General features: G+C 39.3%; 1 pseudogene; it reads right to left on the bottom strand.

The window, feature by feature from the left end:
* Window positions 1-10,718: 10,718 nt before the first annotated feature.
* Window positions 10,719-17,798, bottom strand: LOC131904443 (small ribosomal subunit protein eS4, X isoform-like; annotated as a pseudogene).
* Between the last annotated feature and the right edge of the window lie 4,902 nt (window positions 17,799-22,700).

Raw genomic sequence — 22,700 nt, 5'->3', positions numbered from 1 at the left:
GGCCTAATGGCTCAGGCTTCTAGCTATCTAGTTCTTACATCTTAAATTAACCCATTTCTATAAATCTATACCTTGCCACATGGCTCATGGCTTACCAGTATCTTACATGTTGGTGCTCATGGGGCGGCTCTTAGCGTCTCCTCACTCAGCCTTCCTGTTCCCAGAATTCTCTTCTCTCTTGTCCTGCCTATACTTCCTGCCTGGCTACTGGTCAATCAGTATTTTATTTATGCAGAGTGATATCCACAGCAATATCCCAGATGTGGAATGTCTGGGTCACAGAGGAATTCTAGTTTTAGGGTTTTTAGGAGCCTCCATATGGATATCCACGGTTTACTTTGCTACAAGCAATATGAAATTGTTTTTCTGTCTGCACATCCTTGCCAGTGTGTATATTTTGTTTCTCGATGATTGACATTCTGACTAAGATGAGATGGAATTTAAATGTCATTTTAATATTCACTTCCTTCTTTATTAGGGATATTGAACATTTTCATATATATTGAGACAGGGATTCTCTATGTAGTTTTGGTGCCTGTCCTGGATCTTGCTCTGTAGACCAGGCTGGCCTTGAACTGACAGAGATCCACTTGGCTCTACCTCGTGAGTGCTACTATTAAAGGCGTGTGCCACCACCGCCCGGCTTTTTTCATATATTTATATGTATTGAGAACTGTGTGTTTAAAGCATTTATCCATTTATTAGTGGATACTTTTCTTTGGGTGTTTAATCTTTTTTAGTTCTTTATAGATTTTCAATATCCACTCCTATCTAGTGCATAGCTAGCAAGGATTTTCTCCCATTCTATAGTCTGTCTCTTAAATCCATGTATTGTTCCCTTCAGAGAAGCATTTAAATTTCATGCTGTTCTGTTAGGCAATGTCTGGATTTCTCTCTCAAACTATCAGAACTATAGCACAAAGTCTTTGCCAATGATTCCATATTGAAGTGAGATCTCCAGCAATTTCAGAGTTCCAGGTCTTGAATAAAAATTCTGATTCATCTCAGATTGATTTCATAACAAGATGAGAGGTAGGTATACTTCTGTTCTTCCATATGTGAATACATAGTAACCCCACCTATACAAGCATTGTTCTTTCTGTCCAGGATTGTTTTTGCTGTTGAGTGTCTTTGTGTTTCCATATCGATTTTAGGAAAGTTTTTTTTTTTTTCCATTTTAGTGAAGAATGAGATGGGGATTTTAATTGGGATTGCATTGAATCTATAAATATCTTTTGGTAAAATGGACATTTTTCACAGTCTTATTTCTACCAATCCATGAACATAGGGTGTCTTTCCATTTCTTGTTGTCTCTCTTTTTCATAGGTTTTCAGTTTTCATTGTAAAGGTCCTTCACTTCCTTGGTTTATTACTAGATTTTTTTATTTTCTTTGAGGCTACTGTGAATGGGAATGTGGCCATGGTCTCTTTCTTCATATATTTGTTGGTAGTGTATAGAAAGCTACTGATTTTTGCAAGTTGGTTTTGTATCCTGATATATTCCTGAATTTGTCTGTAGTTTTGAGATGTTATCTGGTACAATTTTTGTGATCTTTCTAGTGTATAGTATCATGTCATCTGCAAACAGGGGTGGTTTGACTTCTTTGCCCATTTATATCCCTTTAATTTCCTTCCCTTGCCTTATTGCTCCAGCTAGTGCTTCAAATATAGTATTGAAAATGAGTAGAGATAGTGGACAGCCCGGTCTCATTGCTATCTTCCGTGGGGTTGTTCCAAGCTTTTTTTCTACTCCAGATGGTGTTCCCTCAGGTTTCTCATGTATTATGTTGAGGCATGTTTCCATTAGCCCTACATTCGCTAGTACTTTTATAGTATAGGTGTGTTAGATTTTGTCAAAGGCTTTTCTGCCTCTATTGAGATGCTCAAGTGATTTCTGTGAAGTCCATTTATGTGGTTTATTACATTCATTGGCTTGTATATGTTGAACTATCCCTGCATTTCATGGTGAATAATATTTCTGATGTAGTCTATTTACAAATGTTTTACTGAGTATTTTTGAGACTATGTTCATCAAGAATATTGTCCTATTTATTGTCTTCTTTCTTTTTCTTTTTAGGTGTCTTTATCTGGTTTCAGTGTTAGAATAATAAGTGATTTATAGAAGAAATTTGAGTGTGTGTCTCCTGTTTATTTATTTATTTATTTATTTATTTATTTATTTATTTATTTATTCTCTCTCTCTTTTTTTGAATAGTTTAAGAAGAATTTACTATAGATCTTCTTTATAAATCTGATAGAATTCTGTTATCAATCAATTTGGCTCTGGACTTTTTCTACCTGGAAGGATTTTCACTACTATTTCACTCTCCTAATTTGTTACGGCTTTTTCTATGTTGTTGACTTATTTTTGGTTTAATTTCTGTGGTTTAGCTGAATCTAGAAATTCACCAATTTCTATCACGCTTTCCAGTTCAACGGATTTTTAAAATATTCTTTTATAGTATTCTGAATGTCTTTGGTGTCTGTTGCAATGCTGCCTTCTTCATTTCTGATTCTGCTCATTTGGATTCTTTCTTCCTTTTCTTTGGTTAGTAAGGCCAAGAGTCTGTCAATATTGTTTATCTTCTCAAAACACCAGCTCTTAGATATATTGATTCTTCATATTGCTTCTGTTTTATTGATTTCTGCTCTGATTTTTGATATTTTATTCAGTGGCTGGGTTTGGGTTTGCTTTGTTCTTGTTTTTCCAAATTTTTGAGTTGTATCATTAAGTCATTTAGTTTTGCTCTTTCTAATTATTTTAATGTAGGTACTCACAGCTATAAGTTTCCTCTATAGGACTTCATTCAGTGCATCTCAGAGGTTTTATTGTACTGTATTTTCTTTTCATTTAGTTCTAGGAATTTTTTTTTTGTTTCTTTCTTGATTCCTTCTTTTTCACATTCATCATTCAGTAATGAGTGAATTAATCTCCATGAGTTTGTGATTTTTTTTGCTGTCAATTTTAAATTTTATTGTAGGCAGATATGATACAAGGAAGTATTTCAATCTTTTGAATTTGTAAAGATCTGTTATGTATCCCAAGGTGTGGTGTATTTTAGAAAAGTTCCTATGTGCTTCTGAGTAGAATGTGTATTCTTCAGTGTTTGGGTGGAATATTCTGTAAATATCTGTAAGTCTATTTGATGTATGATATCAATTTACTCTGATGTTTCTCTGTTTATTTTATGGCCAGATGGCCTATCAATTGGAGAAAGTGGGGTATTGAAAAGACATACTATTAATGGATTTATGTTAATCTATGTCTTTAAATCCAGTTGCAGTTTTTTGTGTTTGTTTTTGTTTTTGTTCGTGTTGTCTGTTTCTTTGCGTGTTTTATTTTCCTTTTATTAAATTGAGTGCTCCATATTTGGTGCATAAGTGTTTAGGATAGTAATGTTTTCTTGGGGTCAGTTGTTCTCTTGATGAGAATGAAGTGTCCTCCTTTAACTCTCCTGATTAGTTTTAGTTTGAAGTCCATTTTGTCACATAGTAGGATAGCCATGCCTGCTTGCTTCCTGTCCTGTTAGATTATAGTGCTTTTATCCATCCTTTTACTCTAAGGCAGTGTTTATTTTTAAAACTAAGTTATGTTTCTTTTAGACAAGAGATCGATGGATTTTATTCCTTGATCTATTCAGTTAGCCTGTGTTTTTGGATTGGAGATTGAGGCCATTAATGTTGTTACTGAAATATATCTGACAATTATAATCATCATGTTCTTGATTTTGGGTGCTGTTGTTTGTGTTCTCAGTGGTACTTTCTCTTTTAGCAATTATACATTTGTATTTCTTTCCACAGCTTCCTTGATATACTCATTTCTCCCGTTAGCTTGAAATATTGCTTCCTGTGTTTTCTTTAGGTTTGGTAGTTGGATAAAAAAATCTAGGCTATTTATGTCATTGAAAGGTTTTCTTTCTCCTTCTGTTATGGCAGACAGTTTTGCTGAATATATTAGTCCTGGGTGGACTTCACAGTCTTTTATGAGTTGGAAAGTATTGTTCATGGCTCTTCTGACTTTCCAGGTTTACGTTGAGAAATCAATTGTTATTCTGATTTTTTCCTGTATATATAATTTGTGAGTTGTCTTTGTTCTCTTGTAGCTTTCAACATAGTTTCTTTGTTAATGTATACTTAGCATTTTAACTATGATATGCTATAGGGATTTTCTTTAATTTTTTTCTATTTGGTGTTCTGTGTGCTTCTTTTATTTGTATGAGTGTCTTTCCTTAGTTTGGGGATGTTTTCTTCTGTGATCTTGTTGAAGATCTGGTCTATACCATTAGCTTGGAATACTTCTCCCTCAGATATATATGTGTATATATATATATATATATTGTTGTGCCCAGATCGTGACCCCCAGAGACCACCAAAGACGAGCATGCCGGAATGCAAAAGCAAGGTTTAATTCTGGATATCCAAAAGCAATACAAGCCTAGGCAGGGACATCGTCCAATACATCCAACACAGTGGAGGCTAGAGGAAGCACCCACCTATCTGCAAGCTCAGCTTTTAAAGGGAAAAGTCACAAGGTTATATTGTTTAGGGGTGCTAGTACGGGTACAATTCTGATTGGCTCACTTCTAGGGGCTTCTAGAAATTACTTTTAAGGGAGTGGTTGCCCGCTACCATTTCTAATTGGCTGCCCTCAGGTGGGGGCTTTTTTATGGTTAGTTACCCTGAAAACCAGGGAGAGGACATTCCATAGTCTAGCAGGCATTACCTCGTAACTATCTTGTGACTCTGTACTTTTACACTTCCTGGTTTCTGGAATCTGAACTGACTGGTTTCAGTAACTAATGGCCTATTCCCAAAAGGAAAAATCTTAGGCCTTAATTTTAGGGTGAAAGCATTTTGATCTTATTTCTAAGATGGCTCATTTTGGTCTCATATATATATATATATATATATATATATATATATATATATATATATGAAAGTTTGTTTTTTCATCATGTTCTACATTTTGTGCATATTTCTTTATATTTTTAATATTTTCATATTTATTGATTACTTGGTCTAGATCCTCTACTTTACCTTCAAGTCCAGATATTTTATCTTCTGGTTGACTCATGCATCTTATAAGTTTCCTAGTTGAGTTATTCAGTTTTTCAATTCTATCTTTGTTCCAGCTTAAGTCTTCTTCAATGTTTCTATCTCTTAATTAAACTCTATTCTCAAGTCTTTTATTGCCTTCATCATTTTCACCAGCCATATGCTGTTTTCTTGGGCATTATTAAAGCATTTATTCCCCTTAAGTTTTTCTCCTTCATTTCATTGAGCTGGTGTGTGTGTGTGTGTGTGTGTGTGTGTGTGTGTGTGTGTGCATGTATGTTCTTTAAACTTTTTGGATTCTTTGATGAAACTTATGATTATACTTATAAATTCTGTGTCCTAGAGTTCATTTGGTAATTTTAAAGTAAATTTTAATTTTAATATTAAGGACCAGCCTTAATATTATACTATTCCAGGGGGCACCGAAAGCACACTACCAGCAGCACGAGAATGAATCTAGATACACTGAGTTCTTTAGTCCATTCATTTTATTCTTCTAAGTCAATTCTGTCTACACAGTTTCAGCCCTGTCCTCACATTCAGCTCCCCTCTGTGCCCAATTATCCTGTCCTCATAGTTTTAGTAAACTCTTATGCTTTTGACCTGGTCTTCCTCCTCCGTCCCTTTGTCCTCCATCTATATCCTGCCTGGCTCCTTACCCCTGGCCTTGATAAGCTCTACAAGAGATCTGCTTTACCCTCTACAGAACCTCTGTCTTCCTCTCTTCTCTCTGGCCACTCGGTTCTGTGTCCTCTGTTCCTGCCTCACCCTTCACTCCTCCTCTCCTCTCTCTGTGGTTCTGTGTCTGCCTCTGGAATTCCACTCCAGTCCTTATAGAACCTGATGGTCTGAGCTTCATTTGCATAACAAGCAAAGCTTTTCATCTCCAGCCAACTTGTCTCCTAGACTCAGCAGGGGGAGTTAGTTACCTACCTAGTTCAGCAGGTCTTAGGAGTTGAACTGTTTGCCAAATGGTCTGGGAATATTTGGGCACACAAGAATTTCATAGCAGAAGACAGCTGAAATACTAAAAGCTGGAAAACACCAAATATTCATAATAAATGGCTTGCTTTTTGACATACCCTTGGCTGGTCAAAGTATAGCTTTAATACACAGATGAATCTCTATAATATATTCTTGCAGCCAGCAAGAGTAATTGTCACTGACAACTATTTCTCTAGGACTGGTAAGCTTTGGAGAGATGATACTGGATCAAACTTTCATATTGTTGCAATTTTTGCAATGATATCTGGGTATTTGGACTCCTTTGGGAGTTCTAAGTCTGATGTGGACAGAGCAGGTTGGGGCTGAAGAGAGGATGTGCAGGCAGGTTAGGCCTTGAGATTGGAAATGGCTTAGGTGGAATGAAGTCAGCTGAACAGAGAGGGCTAGAACACTGTACAGGATGTTCCCTTTGGTCCAAGTCTGATGTGTATGGGTAGATCTTGCTGGTTGGAAAGTTGGATGTAGCCAGGGATGGGCTTGTGGATTGGGGTAGGTAGGGTACTGAGAGAAGCCTAGAGATTGGTTTTAGCCCAGGAAGTAGCAAAGTAACCAAGACAGACATTGTTATCAGGGAGTCGGCTGGCCTGTGACAGGCCTGAGCATGCTGCTTTTTGGAAGAATGTAGAAGTCTTTGGGACTTTGGACTAGGAAAGCAGTTAAATTCAGTAAGCAAGGTTTTACAAGTCACTCTAGTATGAGCTTAGAAGACAACAGTGCTGAGAGCAATGTTGACTATGGAAGCCTCTCTCAAGAGGTTTCAGAGGGAAATGATATTAGAAACCGGACTAAACACAATTCTTGTGATATTTTGCCAAAGAACATAGTTGCTTTTTTCCCTTGTCCTATGAATCTGCCTGAGGCTAATTTGAAGAGTTTTGGACTAATTTCACTGGCAGATGAGACTTTAAGACAATCTAGCATTGACTGTGTCACAAGATTATTAGTAATCATTCTTATGCAGATCTACAGTGAAAAAGAACAAGTAGGAAATGTTATTCAGGTCTTGGAACCCAGCAGGCAGGCAGCAACACCTGCCAAAATGAGAATAAATACCTAATCCTTCAAAGTCTGTGCTCTGGGAAAGTCCCCAAATGTATTAACCTTGCTTTTTGGCTGCTCAGTTCTGCTTCTGGCTAACTGTTCTTGCTAACTGAGTTGTTGCTTAAAAGCTCACCCTGCGAAACTCTCAGGACTGTACTGGGGTCCCAAACATCCAGCATAGTCACTGGATGGCTTAAAAAAGCCTTTTGATTGTCCAAGTAGCCTCCTTTGGTAGGTACCTAACAACTTCTGGAAGGGTATAGATTTCTTGGAGTAAGTGTGTCAGTTGGGGCATGCTTTGAGGTTTCAAAGCCTACACCATTTCCAGTTAGCCTTCTTTGCCTGTGCTTGTGGATCAAGATGTAGCTCTCAGCTCCCTCTCCAGTGCCATGCCTCCTTCTCTCCTGGCATGCTCCCTGTCATTAATAGTCATGGACTCTCTGAAACTGTTATCCCCAATAACTAAAAGAACATCTTCATTCTTCTGTAAGTTGCCTTGATCACAATGCTTTGTCATAGTAGTGGAAAGGTAACTAAGACATGGGGTTCATGGCATTTTCCACCAGGAAGCCTTGCCTCTCCCATTGATACCTCTATTACCTTCCCAGTGGGCTTTTCACTTATTCCTTCTATTGAACTGCCTTTGGTTGAATCATTTTTCAGTCAGAATGGCTATTGCCCTCACCCATATGCTCAGCTACTCTCTGTCTGGCCACTTTAGAACATGAAACTCATTGTTGCTATCAGTCCTCTTCATCTTTGGAAAGTCTGTGTGGTGATTTGTAGAATGGCCCCCATAGGCTCATAGATTTGAACTATCAGTCACCAAGTAGTGGCACTATTTAAAAGGATTAGAAGAATTAGGATATATGACCTTGTTGAAGTAGATGTTACCTTATTGGAGGAAGCATGTTGCTGGGGCTGGGCTTTGAAGCTTCAAAAGCCCATGCCAGGCCCAGGCTCTCTTTCTCAGCTTGCAGACCAGGATGCAACTCTCAGCTATCAGTCTACTATCATACATGCCACCATACTCCCTGTCATAATGATAATTGACTAAACCTCTCAGGCTATAATGAGCAAGCCATCAATCCAATGCTTTCTTTTATAAGAGTTACCTTGGTCATAGTGTCTCTTGACCAAGCATTCAAATCTATGTGCCTATAGGGACTATTCTTATTCTAATCACCAAAATCTTTTTGATCTACTGGAAACTCTGCATGTGAACTCTCACCAGTGGGTTCTAGCACTCCTGAGACAGATGTGGCTATCATTATGTAAGGAATAAGATTTCTTTCTTAGATTATTAGAAAAAAATATTTTTGATGGAAACCTAAATTCTAACTTATCTGCTGAAAAATTACTTAGCTTTCATGTATTAAAGAAAAAGTACTCAAAGCTGATGTAATGGCACATATTTATAAACAGGCAGGAAGATTACTATTTCAAGGTAACCTCAACCTGAGCTACATAATGAGACTCTGCCTCAAAAACAAACAATCCAGGCACGGTGACATAAGTACTCATAAGACTGAAACAGAAGAATCTTGAGTCCCAGGCCATCCTGGTGTATATTGTGAGAGCTTTCTAAAATACATGTTTTTCATATATATCACATACATAATCTATATGAACATATATATCACATACACACACATATGTGATATATATGGCAAAAACCGTGGTTTAATCACAGCACTGAGAAAGAAATACACATCCAAGAATCTCTTCAAAACTCATTGTAAGTCTAGCAAAGCTTTCTATGCACTGTGAGTGTTCTTTTGTGCACTCATGCTTTACCAGGGCTGCTAAATACAAACATCCACAGTCTGAGTTGCTAAGGAAACACAAACATATTCTCTCAGTTTTTGAGGCTTGAAGTCTGAGAATAAGGTACTCATGGAGTGATTCTTGCTAGGCTTCTTTCCTTGGCTTGCAATTTCAGCCTTCTCCCCTCTGTCTTCATATGGTCACCCCTTGGCATATTTTACTTCTGTCCCTAATGTCCTAAAGGAGATAGATTGGTAGAGTTAATGTTCACCTATATGACCCCAATTTATCCTTAATCACTTCTGTAAACACAAATCCCTTCATAGCACACACCAAATTTCTCCAAAGTTTCTTGTCCATAAAATGTAGGGTAGGATAACAGAGAAGGCAGCAAAACAATCAAATACAATTTTCAAGGAGAAGATGAACAACTCAGATTTAACTCCTAATCTCTGCTTTCAGCATATGCCAACATCTCTAAAACAAGCCACCAGCATGCAGGCATAGGTCTTCTGGGAAACTGAGCAGGAGGATTGGCATGGGAGCAGGGGAGGGACAGCCTCTTTGCTGGTAGCTTTTCTTTCCAACGCCTTGGCTAAAGCCAAGCAAAGATCACTTGAGGCTCAGAGTGTTTTTTCATGTCTGGTATTGGCACACAATGTACCATATATTGAAATCACAAATCATTATTGATGGAGAAAGTGCTGTTCTCCATCTTGCATGTCACTATGGAAAGACTTTGTGGTTATGAAAATATAGAACTATGTGTATACATGACTAACAAGTTGAAAAGCAAAAGAAACATAAAGCTGCTGCCTTTTTCCTGTAGCTTAACCTTTGTCACCTAAATGTTTATTGACCACTTAGAATAGTTAAGAACTTAATAAAAAGCTTCTACCAAGATAGAGAGAATAGAGTATCATGTTGAAAGAGAATGAGCTAGAAGTAGAAACACAGCCTTTGATATCTTCCTAAAAACAGCTCTGAGTGCTGACCTCATCAGGGAGTTGGCATATTAAATGGGGGCAGTTGTGCATAAAACATTCACATACCCACATACACATGAGTAAACAGATGACTGATGAGATCTCTGGAACTCATTATGTTACATGGCTTTCCATTATGGTGAAAATACTATTAGCCCATGACTTTTGTGGCATGTAGGTTGGAGTGTATGGCAGAAGTCTCCATCTCCTAGTAGGAAGTGAGAAAAAAGAAGAGAAAGAGTGGAGACCTAATATCCTCATCAAGGATATGTTCCTGAAGACCAGAAGGCTTTCCACTAGTCTCTACTTCAAAGTTCCACTTACTTCTGTGGGACCATGTGCTAGGGACCAAACCTTTAGCACTTGGACCTTTAGGGAACACTTCCAAACCACAGCATTCTTTCATTCAGCAGCCACTGCCAGATCTTGCAGGAGCTTACATGTGGCAAGTAGAGGGCTGGAGAAGCCCACTTGGAGCTGTCCATAGAACTGAGCCCCAAAGAATGAGGTGATGTAAGGCAAGGGGAGCACACAAGGTAGGGTAAAACGTGTCAATGCAAGAGAAAGCATGCTCCTAAACAGAACTAGAATGAAGGTACTATTATACCTTTTTCAATTAGTTTAAAAATGCTTTTAATTGACATAAGAATTTCAGATGTTCTTGAGTAATTAGTATACCCATTACCTAATGTTTCATTGTGGGTTTTTTTTTTTTTTTTGCTAAGAATATACTCTTTTCTGCCTACTTTTAAGTACAAAATATAATAAATTTTTTTGTTATTTTTATTTCTTTTTTTTTTAATAGTTCATCATGCTGTTTAATCTAGCACATTGCCTAGAAAGGCTTGTACAAATACTCCTCCAGCATGTCTCCTAGAGACCATTTCACCCACTGCTCTGTTTGGCCGCTAGCCTCTTGTCCCTCTCTTCAGCAATGGTGAGGCGGATTCCTTTTCCTCGAGGAAGAGAAAGCCATGGTTTGTTGCCCTTGCCAATAACAAAAATATTGGAAAGCCGGGTGGCAAAGCTGTTGCCATTGGCATCTTTCACATGACCCACATCAAAAGAGCCCGTATGTCTTTCTCTGTGACCACACCAATTCTTCCCAAGTTAGCACCTCCAGTCACCGTACACAGGTTACCAGTGTCAAACTTGATGAAGTCGGTTATTTCGCCTGTATCCAAATCAATCTGAATGGTGTCATTCACCTTGATGACGGGATCAGGGTAGCGAATAGTGTGAGCATCATGGGTCACCAGATGTGGGATTCCTTTTGTGCCCACAGAGATCTTTCTTACTTTGCATAACTTGTACTTGGCCTCTTCAGGTGTTATACGATGAACAGCAAATCGACCCTTGGTGTCATAGATCAGACAGAAGTTCTCTCCAGTCTTGTCAATGCTGATGACATCCATAAACCCAGCAGGGTAGGTTATATCAGTCCTGACTTTGACATCAATCTTTTTTTTTTTTAATTTTTATTTTGCAATACAATTCAGTTCTACGTATCAGCCACAGATTCCCTTGTTCTCCCCCCTCCCGCCCCCCTCACCTTCCCCCCAGCCTGCCCCCCATTCCAATCTCCTCCAGGGCAAAGCCTTCCCCACAGACTGAGATCAACCTGGTGGACTCAGTCCAGGTAGGTCCAGTCCCCTCCTCCCAGGCCGAGCCAAGGGACCCTGCATAGGCCCCAGGTTTCAAACAGCCAACTCATGCAATGAGCACAGGACCCGGTCCCACTGCCTGGATGCCTCCCAAACAGATCAGGTCAATCAACTGTCTCACCCACTCAGAGGGCCTGATCCAGTTGGTGACCCCTCAGCCATTGGGTCATATTTCATGTGTTTCCGTTCGTTTGGCTATTTGTCTCTGTGCTTTATCCAACCTTGGTCTCAACAATTCTCGCTCATATAAACCCTCCTCATTCTCGCTAATTGGACTCCCAGAGATCCACCTGGGGCCTAGTCATGGATCTCTGCATCCAGATCCCTCAGTAGTTGGATGAGGTTTCTAGCACGACAATTAGGGTGTTTGGCCATCCCATCACGAGAGTAGGTCAGTTCGGACTGTCTCTCGACCATTGGCAGCAGTCTGTTGTGGGGGTATCTTTGTGGATTTCTGTGGGCCTCTCTAGCACTTTGTTTCTTCCTATTCTCATGTGGTCTTCATTTACCATGGTCTCCTATTCCTTGTTCTCCCTCTCTGTTGTTGATCCAGCTGGGATCTCCCACTCACCCAAGCTCTCTTTCCCTTGACCCTCGCCCTTCACTACCCCCACTCATGTCCAGGCTGTTCATGTAGATCTCATTCCATTTCTCTGTCATTGGGCGATCCCTGTGTCTTTCTTGGGGTCCTGTTTTCCAGGTAGCCTCCCTGGTGATGTGAGTAGCAGTCCAGTCATCCTTGTTCCACATCTAGTATCCTGCTATGAGTGAGTACATACCATGTTTGTCTTTCTGAGTCTGGGATACCTCACTCAGGATGATTTTTTCTAGATCCATCCATTTGTCTGCAATCCTCATGATGTCATTGTTTTTCTCTGCTGAGTAGTATTCCATTGTGTATATGTACCACATTTTGTTTATCCATTCTTCAGTTGAAAGGCATCTAGGTTGTTTCCATGTTCTGGCTATTACAAACAATGCTGATATGAACATAGCTGAACAAGTGCTCTTGTGGTGTGGTTGAGCATTCCTTGGGTATATGCCCAAGAGTGGTATAGCTGGATCTTGGGGGAGATGGATTCCCAATTTTCTAAGAAAGCACCATATTGATTTCCAAAGTGGTTGTACAAGCTTGCATTCCCACCAGCAGTGGAGGAGAGTTCCCCTAGCTCCACATCCTCTCCAGCATAAGGTGTCTTCAGTGTTTTTGATCTTAGCCATTCTGACAGGCATAAGGTGGTATCTCAGAGTTGTTTTGATTTGCATTTCCCTGATGATTAGGGATGTTGAGCAATTCCTTAAATGTCTTTCAGCCATTTGAGTTTCCTCTGTTGAGAATTCTCTGTTTAGCTCTATAGCCCATTTCTTAATTGGACTGTTGGGCATTTTGATGTCTAATTTCTTGAGTTCCTTATATATTCTGGATATCAGTCCTCTGTCAGATGTGGGGTTGGTGAAGATCTTTTCCCATTCTGTAGGCTGTCGCTTTGCTTTGTTGACCGTATCCTTTGCCCTACAAAAACTTCTCAGTTTCAAGAGGTCCCATTGATTGATTGTTTCTCTCAGTGTCTGTGCTACTGGTGTTCTATTTAGAAAGTGGTCTCCTATGCCAATGCGTTCAAGACTACTTCCTACTTTCTCTTCTAGCAGGTTCAGAGTAGCTGGATTTATGTTGAGGTCCTTGATCCACTTGGACTTAAGTTTTGTGCACGGTGATAGATATGGATCTATTTGCAGCCTTCTACATGTTGATATCCAGTTTTGCCAGCACCATTTGTTGAAGATGCTTTCTTTTTTCCATTGTGCACTTTTGGCTTCTTTGTCAAAAATTATTTGTTCATAGGTGTGCGGATTAATGTCAGGGTCTTCAATTCGATTCCATTGGTCCACATGTCGGTTTTTATGCCAGTACCAAGCTGTTTTTATTACTGTAGCTCTATAGTACAGCTTGAAGTCAGGGATCGTGATGCCTCCAGAGGTTGTGTTATTGTACAGGATTCTTTTGGCTATCCTGGGTTTTTTGTTTTTCCATATGAAGTTGAGTATTATTCTTTCCAGGTCTGTGAAGAATTGTGTTGGTATTTTGATGGGGATTACATTGAATCTGTAGATTGCTTTTGGTAAGATTGCCATTTTTACTATGTTAGTTCTGCCTATCCATGAGCATGGGAGATCTTTCCATTTTCTGACATCTTCTTCAATTTCTTTTTTCAGGGACTTAAAGTTCTTGTCATATAGGTCCTTCACTTGCTTGGTTAGTGTTACCCCAAGGTATTTTATGTCATTTGTGGCTATAGTAAAGGGTGATGTATCTCTGATTTCCTTCTCCGCTTTTTTGTCCATTGTATATAGGAGGGCTACTGATTTTTTTGAGTTGATCTTGTATCCTGCTATGTTGCTGAAGGTGTTTATAAGTTGTATCAGTTCCTTGGTGGACTCTTTGGGGTTGCTCAAGTATACTATCATGTCATCTGCAAATAGGGAAAGCTTGACTTCTTCCTTTCCAATTTGTATCCCCTTAATCTCCTTATGTTGTCTTATTGCTCTGGCTAGAACTTCAAGTACTATATTGAATAAGTATGGGGAGAGCAGACAGCCTTGCCTCGTTCCTGATTTTAGTGGAATTGCTTTGAGTTTCTCTCCATTTAATTTGATGTTGGCTGTTGGCTTGCTGTAAATTGCCTTTATTATGTTTAGGTATGTTCCCTGTATTCCTGATCGCTCCAAGACCTTTATCATGAAGGGGTTTTGGATTTTGTCAAATGCCTTTTCAGCATCTAGTGAGATGATCATGTGGTTTTTTTCTTTGAGTTTGTTTATATAGTGTATCACATTGACAGACTTTCATATGTTGAACCATCCTTGCATCCCTGGAATGAATCCTACTTGATCATGGTGGATAATTATTTTGATGTGTTCTTGGAGTCTGTTTGCCAGTATTTTATTGAGTATTTTTGCATCAATGTTCATGAGGGAGATCGGTCTGTAGTTCTCTTTCTTTGTTGTATCCTTGTTTGGTTTGGGAATCAGGGTAATTGTAGCCTCATAGAAGGAGTTTGGTAATGTTCCTTCTGTTTCTATTGTGTGGAACAATTTAGAGAGTATTGGTATTAACTCTTCTTTGAAGATCTGGTAGAATTCTGCACTGAAACCATCTGGTCCTGGGCTTTTTTTGGTTGGGAGACTTTTAATGACTGTTTCTATTTCGTTAGGGGTTATTGGACTATTTAAATAGTTTATCTGGTCTTGATTTAATTTAGGTATGTGGTACCTATCCAGAAAATTATCCATTTCTTTTAGGTTTTCCAGTTTTGTGGAATAGAGGTTTTTGAAGTATGACCTGATGATTCTCTGGATTTCCTCATTGACTGTTGTTATGTCCCCCTTTTCATTTCTGATTTTGTTGATTTGGATGCTCTCTCTCTGTCTTTTGGTTAGTTTGGATAAGGGCTTGTCTATCTTGTTGATTTTCTCAAAGAACCAACTCTTTGTTTCATTAATTTTTTGTATTGTTCTCTTTGTTTCTATTTTATTGATTTCAGCTCTCACTTTGATAATTCCTGGCATCTATTTTTCCTGGGAGACTGTGCTTCTTCCTGTTCTAGAACTTTCAGGTGTGCTGTTAAGTCACTAGTGTGAGATTTCTCCAGCTTATTTATGTGGGCGTTTAGTGCTATGAATTTCCCTCTTAGTACTGCTTTCATAGTGTCCCATAGGTTTGGATATGTGGTGTCTTCATTTTCGTTGATCTCTAGGAAGTCTTTAATTTCTTTCTTTATTTCTTCCTTAACCCATTGGTGATTCAGTTGGGTATTGTTCAGTTTCCATGAGATTGTAGGTTTTCTGTAGTTTTTGTTGTTGTTGAAATCCAACTTTAGACCATGGTGGTCTGATAGAACACAGGAGGTTATTCCAATTGTTTTGTATCTGTTTAGATTTGTTTTGTGACCAAGTATGTGGTCGATTTTAGAGAAGGTTCCATGGGGTGCTGAGAAGAAGGTATATTCTTTTTTGTTAGGATGGAATGTTCTGTAGATGTCGATTAAGTCCATTTGAGTCATGACATCAGTTAAGTCTTTTATTTCTCTGTTAAGTTTCGATTTGGGAGATCTGTCCAGTGGTGAAAGTGGGGTGTTGAGGTCTCCCACTATTAATGTGTGGGGTTTTATATGTGATTTAAGCTTTAATAATGTTTCTTTTACATATGTGGGTGCCTTTGTGTTTGGGGCATAAATGTTCAGAATTGAGACTTCATCTTGGTGGATCTTTCCTGTGATGAGTATGTAATGCCCTTCTTGATCTCTTTTGATTGATTTTAGTTTGAAGTCTATTTTGCTGGATATCAGGATGGCTACACCCGCTTGTTTCTTAAGACCGTTTGATTGGAAAGTCTTTTCCCAGCCTTTTATTTTTAGGTAGTGTCTATCTTTGAATTTGAGATGTGTTTCTTGTATGCAGCAGAAAGATGGGTCCTACTTTCGTATCCATTCTGTAAGCCTATGTCTTTTTATAGGTGAATTAAGTCCATTGATATTGAGGGATATTAATGTCCAGTGATTGTTCATTCCTGTTATTTTTTGGTGGTGATGTGTGTGTACTTTTCTTCGTTGGGGTCTACTGCTGTGGCTTTATCTATTGCCTGTGTTTTCGAGGGTGTATCTGACTTCCTTAGGTTGGAATTTTCCTTCTAGTGCTTTCTGTAGGGCTGGGTTTGTGGATAAATATTGTTTAAATCTGGCTTTGTCATGGAATGTCTTATTCACTCCATCTATGATGATTGAAAGTTTTGCTGGGTATATTAGTCTAGGCTGACATCCATGGTCTCTTAGTGTCTGCATTACATCTGTCCAGGTCCTTCTGGCTTTCAAAGTCTCCGTTGAGAAATCGGGTGTTATTCTGATAGGTTTGCCTTTATATGTCACTTGGCCTTTTTCCTTTGCTGCTCTTAATATTCTTTCTTTATTCTGTACGTTTAATTGTTTAACTATTATGTGGTGAGGGGACTTTTTTGGGGGGTCTAGTCTGTTTGGTGTTCTATAGACTTCCTGTATCTTCATAGGCATTTCCTTCTTTAAGTTGGGAAAGTTTTCTTCTATGATCTTGTTGAATATATTTTCTGTGCCCTTGAGTTGGTATTCTTCTCCTTCTTCTACCCCTATTATTCGTAGGTTTGGTCTTTTCATGGTGTCCCAAATTTCTTGGACATTTTGGTTCATGACTTTGTTGGCTTTAGTGTTTTCTTTGACTGATGAATCTATTTCTTCTATTGTATCTTCAACGCTAGAGATTCTCTCTTCCATCTCTTGCATTCTGTTGATTATACTTGCATCTGAAGTTCCCAATCATTTTCTCAGATTTTCTATTTCCAGCATTCCCTCTGTTTGTGTCTTCTTCATTTTTTCTATTTCCCTTTTCAGGTCTTGGACTGTTTCCTTCATTTGTTTCATTGATTTTTCTTGATTTTCTTTCAGTATTTTATTTTTCTCTTCCAGGACTTTATTGATTTCTTCTAATTTGTTTGCCCTTTCCTCTAGTTGTTTACAGTGTTCTTCACATTTTTTTGTCTTTTCCTCTACATGAGCCTCTAGCTTCTTCATGATGACATTCATAAGGCTATTTTCTTCTGCTTCTTCCAATTTCTGATGTTCAGGTCTAGGTGTTGGAGGAGGGCTAGAGCCTGGTGATGGTGTATTGCTATTCATTTTATTGTATGTGTTTCTGCCTTGACGTCTGCCCATCTCCTTGTGGTTCATTCTTGGCCTTATCCGCACACTTGGTTCAGACAGAGCTGACAGATTCAGGAAGTCTCTCTCTCTCTTGTCCAGATGGGAGCTCTCTTGTCCAAATTGGAAGTCTGGGGCAGGATGGGAGCTCTTGTTCAGAAGGGCAGTCCGGGGGAGGATGGGAGCTCTCCTCTCTCTCTCTCTCTCTCTCTCTCTCTCTCTCTCTCTCTCTCTCTCTCCTCCAGACGGGAAGTCTGGGGCAAGATGGGAGCTTGGGGCCAGCCTCTAAGTCTCAAGAAGAGGCTTGGGGCTTGGGCGGATGGGCGTGGGGGCAGGGTGTGGAGACTACAGGGTCTGCCAGGGGTCTTGGAGAAGGGGATCCTTCCCGGTGGGGCTAGAAGGGAACCTGCCCGGTGACCAGCACCTGGGGCCAAGTTGGGCAGGTCTTCCCCGGAGTGGCTAGTGCCCAGGGATCAAAATATAATAATTTTAATACTTACTGAACTGTGCAGCACAAATCCAGGACTGATTCCAACCATCTGTGGACTTGTACCCATTGTCCTCATGACTTTTTTCCCTTTACTCTCCCCAGACTTTCTTCTCTACCATTCTACTTTCTACTTATATGAAATCAATATTCTTGTCTTTTAAAATATTGTTTTAGCTGGGCCGTGGTGGCACACAACTCTAATCCCAGCACTCGGGAGGCAGAGCCAGGAGGATCTCTGTGAGTTTAAGGCCAGCCTGGTCTACAGAGCGAGATCCAGGGGAGGCACCAAAACTACACAGAGAAACCCTGTCTCAAAAAAACAAAAAACAAAAAACAAAAAACAAAAAACAAGGGTTGGGGATTTAGCTCAGTGGTAGAGCACTTGCCTAGCAAGCATAAAGCCCTGGGTTCGATCCTCAGCCCCCCGCAAAAAAAATATTGTTTCAAAAATAAAATTAATTTTTATTTTTTAAAGATTTTATTAATTCTTTGAGAATTTAACACAGTATTTTTCATCATATTCATACCCTCGCCCCCAACTCCTCCTAGATACCCTTTCACTTCCTATCTTAGTTAGGGTTGCTATTGCTGTGATGAAACACCATTACCAAAAGCAACCTGGGGACAAAAGCATTATTTGGCTTAAATATCCTGAATGACAATCCACTGAAGGAGGCCAAGGCAGGAATTCAAATTGGTAAGGAACCTGGAGGCAGGAGCTGATGCAGAAGTCATGGAGGAGTGCTGCTTACTGGCTTGCTCCTCATGGCTTGATCAGCCTGCTTTCTTATAGAACCCCAGACCACCTGCCCATTATATTATTGCATAAAACATTATTGTAGCATGCAGGGTCCACAGCTTGGTGAGACTATTGGTTGTTTTTCTCACCCATGTCTGCACAGCAACTCCTAGAATATAAAAGTTAGATAGTGGGGAGAAATCTTTCATCTCACTTCCAGCTGGATTTCTCTGTATCCTGCAACCAAGTATGTGGTGTCTTCAGCAAAAAAAACTCTACCTTCTGGTTCTGGTCAACAATCAAGAGCAATGACAATGACCTGTATTGTTTGGAGAGGGCCCTCTGGGGCCTCCTGGGCCAATAACTCACAAAGATGTATCCCATAGTTGACATTGGAATTTTTGCTTATTAAACCTCTGGCTTCTGAGGAAACTATCTACTAGTGCTAGGTATATCAACTGAAACTTCTCTTTCAACTTGCTTTTAAAATTAGCTTACAAATCCATGGATTTCCATGAGTTTTTTTTTTATACTATTGATTTAAGTTACACTCTCCATTTCTTCTCTTCTTCATCCCTGTAACCTATCCATGTTTCCATCACAAGTGTCTCCCCATCTTTTCTTTATTCAAATACACAAAAATTTTGATACATAAGAATTCCAAATATTTCATTTCATCTATGAATTCAGTTATTGAAGAAAAGTTACATTCTTTAATAGATAGACTCAACGTCTCAGTATTTTCAAACTGTCATATAAATAAATGGAATACTCCTGACCTCCCTAAAATGCTGGGTTTGCCTGCATAGTTTTCAAATGCAAAGCAAGAAAAAGAATTTTAACTTTTTCTTCTTATTTATCAAATTTTGGTGTGTTAAAGTTCTCTAAAGAAATGTTAATTGATGCAATGAATATGTATGTGCACACATATCCATATTGGATTTATTAGACTGCCCCACAGGACATGGTCTGAGTAGTTTAGTAATGACTGTCTGATGACAGAAAGGCTGAGAATCCAGTCTGTTGTTCTTTCCTTGAAGTTGGCTATCTCAGCAGTCCCAATCTGGTACTGCATTCTTGGAGAGCTGCTGTTTTTCAGGCTATGTTGGAATTCTGAAGGAGTTAATACTGGACACAGCAACAGTATAGATAAACTTTCTACTGGGACTGAGGGCAAGCAGGCAAAAATGTTTCCTTCTTCCTGAATGTTGGCCCAGATTTAGGGTGGTCATCCTGCTTTAAATAGCCTGATGAAGAAAGTCCCTCATAAAAGTATCCAGCAGCTTGGGTTTTAGTTGATCCCAACTGTTGTGAAGTTGTCAGTGAAGATTAGCAATCATAATTGGGGCATGCTTTTAGAAAAATGTTGAGAAGCCAACATTTTTAAAATAAGAATACATCTTAAAATCTTAAAAAGCCACATCTTAAAATAAGAATACACATTCTTATTTTAAGACATTTTATTTGCATGTTGTACGTCACAATGCAATTGGTTGAATCAAAGTACTGGATTTGCTTCGTAGATATTTCTTTCTTCCCCTTCCCTGACATCTCCATTTCTGATGGTGACAATCTACTGTCTTAAATCTACTCTTTAAGATGATCTTTACTAAAACGGTGCTCAGTAGGAACTGATCTCCAAAATATTTACTTCAGTATTTCTTCCACTAACACCATGGAGGTGTTAGTGTGTCTGACATAGACAGAAAAAGCAGAGGGAGAAGGGCTTGGATGTAGAGGAAAGGGCAGACAACAATGCACAAATTCCATGGTGCTCTTACATCCTGGAGATTTCAGAGTGTTTATAAAGGCAGCAATTCTCTTATTTCCTCCCTTCTAATGTTCTTACTCACACTTAAAGTCACACTCATACTGTCTTAGGGTTTTTATTGCTATGAAGAGACACCATGACCACAGCAACTCTTATAAAGAAAACATGTAATTGGGGTGGCTCGCTTACAATTTCAAAGGTTCAGTCTATTAACATCATGACGGGGAGCATGGATACAGGAAGATGTTGTCCTGGAGTAGCTGAGAGTCCTACATCTTGCAGGCAACAGGAAGTCAACAAAGACACTGAGCAGTGTCCTGAGCATAGGAAACTTCAAAGCCCACCCCCACTGTGACATATTTCCTCCAAGGCCACACCCACTCCAACAAAGCCACTCCTCGTAATCGTGCCCCTCCCTATGAGATTTGGGGGCCAATCACATTCAAAGTACCATACACACTTAAAATAATGCTGTCACAAATTCTGGTGACTGCTGGAAGTGGGTGTGGTGCTTAATATGTATAATGTAAAGCACATACACTAATATGTATTCACTATATAAATTCTCTTTTACTAAACTAGAAACAAATTCTCCCCCTTTTTTCTTCATACATCAAACACCTTTGTGGAAATATACTGTGGTTTGGATGTGGTTGGCTGTGCAAGAGTCTATGTGTTTGAAGTTTGTTTTCAACAATGATGCCATTGACACAACAATGGTGCAGTGATACCTTTAACAGATGGGGCCTAGTGGAGGTTTCTGAGTCACTAGATTTTGTGTTTATCAGCTTTCTGTTCAAGCAACAAAATGCTTGAGATATCATACTTAAAAGGAGGAAACCTTCATTTGGGCTCATGATTTCAGATATTTCAGTCCACGTGAACTGGTTACTTTTCTATTGCTGTGATAAAATGTCATAACCAAGAGCTGCTTAAGGAATAGTTAATTTTGATTTATAACTCCAGAAGGCTTATATGTTCATAATGCTGGGGATGGCATGCATGCTGGCAGGAGCAGGAAGCTGAGAGGTCATGTTCCAACTGCACAGAGATAGCAGAAAGAGTAAATTAGAAGTGGGGCAAGGTTACAAACTCCCCAAGCTCACCCACAGGGAAATGCTTCCTTAAAGTGCCATCACCTTCCCAAACAGCACCACCAATAGAGAACCAAGTGTTCAAATACATGAGTCAATGGGGGCATTTCTCACTCAAACCACCACATGTGATTATTTGTCCCTGTTACTGTTATTGTTAGGCCTTAAAGGCAACGCATTGTAATGGACAGTGCATAGCAAATGTGGTATCTCACTCCAAGCATGCCAGGAAACAAAGAAAGAAAGAAGGAGCCATTGCACCATGTTCCTTCAAGGGAAGTCTCCTAACAGTCTCCCTGTAGGCACCATGATTTAAGACATCAGCCCCTCACTGTAGTGGCACAGACTGTGGGGAGACTTTAACACTGCCTTTCAGAGAGCACTTGTCCAAACTATAGAAAAGTTAGTTCTCATGTGGCTCCATTTTAGCTTTGAGGAAAGGGTAATTATAAACTGAGCCTGGTGCCACTCAGATCTCTCGACTCCTGTGTTGAAATGCAGTTTCTTGCTTCTGTATTCTCCTACCATTGCCATTACCATGAGGTGACACTGTTGAGAACTGCCCATCACTCTGCTCTTGAACCTCCAAATCTGTGAAGAAAAGCTCTCTCTGTAGAGTTGGTTTGTCTTTGGTATAGAGTTATAGTAAGAAAAAGATGCCTAACACAAATGTAACTTTTGACATATAACTTACAAGGAAGGTGAAAGGATGTCCAGAATAAGAAAACCTCAATGTTTTTAATGGCTTAAGCTTCCCATGACATTTTCTGAAAACCATATCTTATATAAATGAGTGAACGAAGGCACTGGGTAACTTTTGTTCTTCTTGTTGTTGTTTTCTATAAACAAAAACCTGACAGCAACTACTTAAGAGAGGAAGGACTTGCTTAGTTTGTGGTTTCTGGGAGTTTGGTACACCATGGTAGAGAAGGTCTAGTGAGGTCAAACAGTTTACATCATAGTGGCCAGGGAGCTGACTGACAGGCAGAGAGGGACCAAAGATATAGCCTCCAAGAATATGCTGTTAGTGACCCACTTCCTCTACCTAGGACCTACCTCCTAAAGCTTCAGAACCTTCTAAGTTAGGGCCACAGTTGCAGGCCAAACACATGGCATATTCAAGCATGAACATTTTACCTGGCACCCAACGTTTGATGATCATCTAACACAAAATTTATTTAGTCCATTTCCAAGAGATTCCAAAGTCTTATCACTTTTAACATTGTCCAAGTGCCTAAGCCCAGAATAAATATTCCTATTCCAAAAGAGAAGAACAGAAGAATCGCATACAAGATCAATCCCACAGAAGGTCAGACCAAAGCAAGACCAGACCCAGCAAGGCAAACATTAAGTTCTATAATTCTG

This window comes from Peromyscus eremicus, chromosome 2 (assembly GCF_949786415.1).
Source record: "Peromyscus eremicus chromosome 2, PerEre_H2_v1, whole genome shotgun sequence".
Classification (NCBI taxonomy): Eukaryota; Metazoa; Chordata; class Mammalia; order Rodentia; family Cricetidae; genus Peromyscus; species Peromyscus eremicus.
This window is presented reverse-complemented; position numbering and strand designations above follow the sequence as displayed.